At 41.4% G+C, this 5,117-nt stretch overlaps 1 long non-coding RNA gene across 1 annotated transcript; it reads right to left on the reverse strand.

The window, feature by feature from the left end:
* Window positions 1–1,660: 1,660 nt before the first annotated feature.
* On the reverse strand, window positions 1,661–4,402 carry LOC124691902. The gene is made up of 4 exons (XR_006999203.1): window positions 4,292–4,402; window positions 3,444–4,155; window positions 3,091–3,287; window positions 1,661–3,003 (listed from the first exon to the last, which is right to left on the reverse strand). It is a non-coding gene; the product is annotated as an uncharacterized LOC124691902 (long non-coding RNA).
* Window positions 4,403–5,117: the final 715 nt, after the last annotated feature.

Below are 5,117 nucleotides of genomic sequence, written 5' to 3' on the forward strand. Positions count from 1 at the left end.
TTGTGGATTATGTAGCACCGAATTTAAGCAATTGATTTCTTTTACTTTTCAGCAATTTACAAGCAAAAAAGCTTCAAGTGATTGATACAAGAGAGATGAGCAAGAAAATATATTAAAAAAAATAAGAAGATCCATTCTCTCCGGTCTACATAGGAAAGCAACGAACATGCTTGATGAATACAACGATGCACATGATAGATTCAGATTAAGAAGAAAGCATGCCAAGAAGGAACAAATTAACCTGACAGTGTCCGGCCACACAGGAAATATTTTTGTCAGACGAAAAGATTCTAGGTTTGGTGTGCACTGGAAGAGATAGAATTAAATGGGAAACTCAGTCCGGTTTCATTCCTTTGGGTGGATATCATCTAAAGAGTTTTTAAAATATACGGGAGACATGGAAGGGCTATTTGTTCCAAAAACATAGAAGTTGTACAGAGTTGTGCTATGGCTAATGCTTGTAAATTGTTTCATCTAGATTTGAGTATCCACAGCCCACAGTTCAGAAATTGATTTGCTTGTAGCCCTAAGGCAGTTACTAAGATGGAAGAACCAAACCTTCAGTTCTGCGTCCACATAACACAATGAAGAAAGAAAAGTTTCTTCACATGTTTTTTTTTGTTTGCTGAATTAAGGAAAGAACCACTCTAGGAAGTGAAAGTCATCCCCCATGCTGGTAAAGTGAATAGCTATGACCTGGTCAAACAACCCTGGGTAAACATCATCAAAGATTGTAGGAAGAACTAACCTAAGCAATATTATATTCAGCTGACCAGGATAACTCGAGACTACATGGAGGGGAAATGAAACACACGAAATAATTAATAATCCTGAATCATTCATGTACTGTTCACCTTCTCTTCTCGTCAACACTAAAACATATCATCCCGAGAATAAAATAAAATAAATACAGGAAGCAATACTAAAAAAAAATCATCTAGGTTTACCAAAACTACCGAATGGAAACGAAAATGAGGTTAAAAAACCTTAAGTCCGTAGAAATCAAGTGAATGTTAAGCTAGCATGTTAAGGCCCCATTGTCAGGATAATACGACCAATGAATAGGGTGTATACTTGCATTCTAATCCCACGTGGGCATTTCCTCAAACAACCTATCGCTGCTAGGAAAATCACATATATGAACCTCTTATGATCATTTCATTTAACATGTGTTGGCCATTAAATAGTCATATGTACTGGCAGTAACACGATCTTTAAACCTTAGATCCAATCATACCAAAAGAAGTGAAAAATAGAAAAGACAACAAATAGTAAAGAACAGAAGTACTTATCATCACATTTTTATCTTTCTAGAGTCCTCCTAATTAAGGCACAAAGTATAGAAAAGCTAATCCAAATAGGGAAAGCCCGAGACATGGCCAAATTTGCCAAATTGACAAAACTCACCTCAACGATGCCAAATTCCGTGGCATCCATCAAACCAACCGAGCAAGGATGGCAACATCCGCAAGATGAGGGGCTAGTGGTCACATGCAAGGAACAGAGCATCCCAACCTGTATATCCAAGAATCTCGGTGAGGGATGGCGGCATCCGCAAGATAAAAATATGAATGTGAATAAAGGAAGCATGTTTATCTTGTGCTTTTAACGACAAATCGAAGTAAAATAATAAGGTCAAGCTTGCGGCGCACTTTTCTCCAGCTACTGCCAACCTATAATGCTCTGCTTGTGGAATAAAATGTCTGCTTGTGGCAAAATATAGATATGCAAGCTGGAGGATCATATATATGCAACACATGAACAAATATCACATATGAGCATGCAGCAGGGAAATTGCACGCTGATAACCAGGCTAAAATAAAAAATAATCCCCTTAACTTTTCATCTTAGGAAAATACAAACATGTATATGGGCAACCAATCTGAACGTATCTATTCTTTGTGGAGTCAAAAACTGAACCATGCAGAAGAATACACATTAGAACAAAAGGATGCAAACATGCATTTGATAAAGTTAGATACTGCTGAGCAAGCTTCACCAGGCACTTGCATGCATACAAGTAACAAATGATGATATCCAAAAGTATCCTTTTAAAATCTGTGAGGATATTATGAAGATTCTCCAACAAAAACATTGTTTGTTTTATCTATGATAAACCAATATTACCAAGAGATTCGTCATCACGTACCTCACAGGCAAGTGAAAAAGTGTGATGATGGTAGTATTAGCAGGCTGCAATTTATAGTTTTATTAGCCAAGTTGTAGAACAATAAAAAAATGATGAGTAAATAGCTCGATATCTTTCATTTATTAAGTACCAGCAGTCCAAATTTTGAAAAGCATGTGAAAACAAGAAAGAATGAATGAATGAAAGAGAAGTCAGTAGAAACTTGTATGAACAAACATAAAGAAGGAACCATTTTCCACCATCATACTTTGATAATATGTATATAAGTCACTACATTATTCCAATATGTAATCTTAAAGGCAACATGGCAGCATGTTCATCGAGAAATGTAGCATGGCAACGAAAAAACATGAAATTTTGTAACTACCTCAATTCAAAGATCCCTGTGTGATAAGAAAATATCACTACACAAGCTTTACCATCCTTATTCTTGAAAATGGCTGATTTGTTTTGTGTATATGCATGTTGCTTCCCTGATGGGAAGAGAACATCAGCAATAAACTTTAGAAGTTTAAAATGTTTAAAAGGTATTTCAAACATACGTATGCACCTGAATCAAGAAGACATCCAGAAGATAATATTTAGCTAATTAATAGCACCTGGTAATTACAAGCTTCAAATAAATAGTGAAAATTCAGAGATAAGGAAAGTATACCTCATCATTTTGATAAATTTGCTGGATCACATAGGGAATTTGATGCCACAAAGGCAACATGACAGTCGAATCCTCTCTCATGATTAACATCATGAATTGAAAGTAAATTACGGTTAAGGAAGATGAAATGAACCACATACCCATTAGAAGAAGGTTTATAAATTCCTGGTGAGACTCTCCACCAATGAATGAGCAGGCCCTATTTTATGGTTGTCTTGTATGCGTTAACCAAAGGAAGCAAAATTGGCATATACTCCAAAAAAAACAACAACAATGAGAGAGATACCTAGCAAGATACCTAGCAGCCAAGCATGCACATGGCAAGATAATCCTCAGCATCCTCTCCGGTGATGCATCACCGTTCCACTTTCTCTTTTCAAGTGATGCCAAGGAGAGGCGGTCACTGCACAAGCGTCGGTCAGATTTGCGACGCGCTGTCGTGGGTCTCCTCTTCCACCTCTCAACAGTTTTTCGCGGTTCTCACTGGCAGCGACAGATAAATCAGAGCACAGCCCCAACAAATCTCCATAAAACAAAAGGTCGCTGGCCCCATATGCAAACTATTGATAGAAAATCTGAATATAAAGGGGGCATAATAAAAAAATGAAGAAGAGAGAGAATAAATGTAAAGAAGCTCACATGTGCCAATACGCTTTGGTTTGCTGTCCTAGGACTGAAGGTGCGACCCATGTAAATTCATGGAACATACACTGAAGGGCAAACAATACTCATATCTATACAGCTCGTCATTGTGATTGGAAACTGCACACATCAGAGAACAACAAATTCATATAAAATAAATACCCTACACATTATATCTGCACTGTTGAGGGAATGCCAATTACAAATGATCACTTCAAGAGTTCTATTATGACTAATCTGCAGGAAATGCAAAATAATTATTGCAGAATCTTCTATCTAGTTAAATCTCCATGTTATTCTATATCTCATGTTTAGCATATACATAAGCAAATTTGTAGCAGAATTTCCACCATTATTTTTTTGGAAAATCTGGCACATAATGGAAAACTAAACATACAATACCATGTTGGTAACTGAATTATTTCAGAACTCTCCTCTTCTGCCTTAAACAAAAATTTAAGATTTAATCGCTAATTACATGAAATAGTTCAAATGATGTTGAGCCTCATCTTTCACATATTAGTCATTGTAAATGCGTTAATGTATACAAATTATTTTTCCCCTTTGGACTCTCTGACAACCAAAAAGACATGCAAAGAATATGGATGCTCAGATCAGACAAATCTCAGCCGGTGTCAGAACCGTTCAGCGCAAACGATGGAGCTCCACACCATTGGAAATGACCCCAACGACCTCCTCCTTTTGAGATCTGAAATCAGAACATTTGAAACAGTCTAGATGAGCACACCAACTGTGGCAAATGAAATTGAATATGCAGATTCACAATCTTTTTGCAGTATTGTGACAATGGAACTTCATGAAGCAGGTCTAAACTGCATCCATACCAGAGAGTAGTTGCTGCTCGAATCTCCTATCTGATAAGCCATCGCCATACCATACCTTGAGCCCTAGCACAAAGAGAGGGAGATAGATGGAGAGGAAAAAAAGGGATCGAGCGAGAGAGAGAGAGGAGAGCTCGGACCTGCGCTGCTGCCACATATGACGAAGAGAGACAGGAGAAGCCCCGATCCGCCGCCGTCTAGCCCCACCGCGCCAGGACGGCCGCCGTCCCCGTGCGCCCGCCCGCCCCTGTGCGCCTCCCTGCCGCCGGCGCTCTCCCGCCCGCCCCAGCCATCTCCGCCGTCCGCCGGTCGCCGCCGTCCGCCGCCGCCGGCTGCTCTCCCCGGCCGCCGGTCTTCGCTGCCCCGTCCCGCAGCTTCGTCGAGTTCCGCTGCTTCGAGGCCGGCGCCATTGAACCGCTGTGGAGATGGGGTGATGGGGAAAGGAGCAGATGAGCAGGAAGGGGTAGGGCGCGATGGGCGGGTGAGCGGGAAGGGGCAGGGGCGCCATGGTTGGCGGCCGCGGGAGCGACTGGCGGCTAGGGTTTCTCCATGGCGCGTGAGGGGATTAGAGGAGGAGGAGGTGCAGGAGGGGATTGGAGGAGGAGGAGACGCGCCAGGAATTGGTGGAGGTCTAGCGAGACAACGGGCCGAGCGGGGCTTTTTTTCGACCCATGGATAAAAAGTGGGTCTGCGGGAGGGCCTCAGCGCCCTGGACGAACGGCCGGCCGAGATCGCGCCACGTCAGCTCGATCGGACGGCCGAAAATCCAAACGCCTGTGAGAGCCCCATGGGAGTGCAGCAATCATACCGTGGGATACTTTTTTTGTAA

This window comes from Lolium rigidum, chromosome 2 (genome assembly GCF_022539505.1).
Source record: "Lolium rigidum isolate FL_2022 chromosome 2, APGP_CSIRO_Lrig_0.1, whole genome shotgun sequence".
NCBI classification, from domain to species: domain Eukaryota; kingdom Viridiplantae; phylum Streptophyta; class Magnoliopsida; order Poales; family Poaceae; genus Lolium; species Lolium rigidum.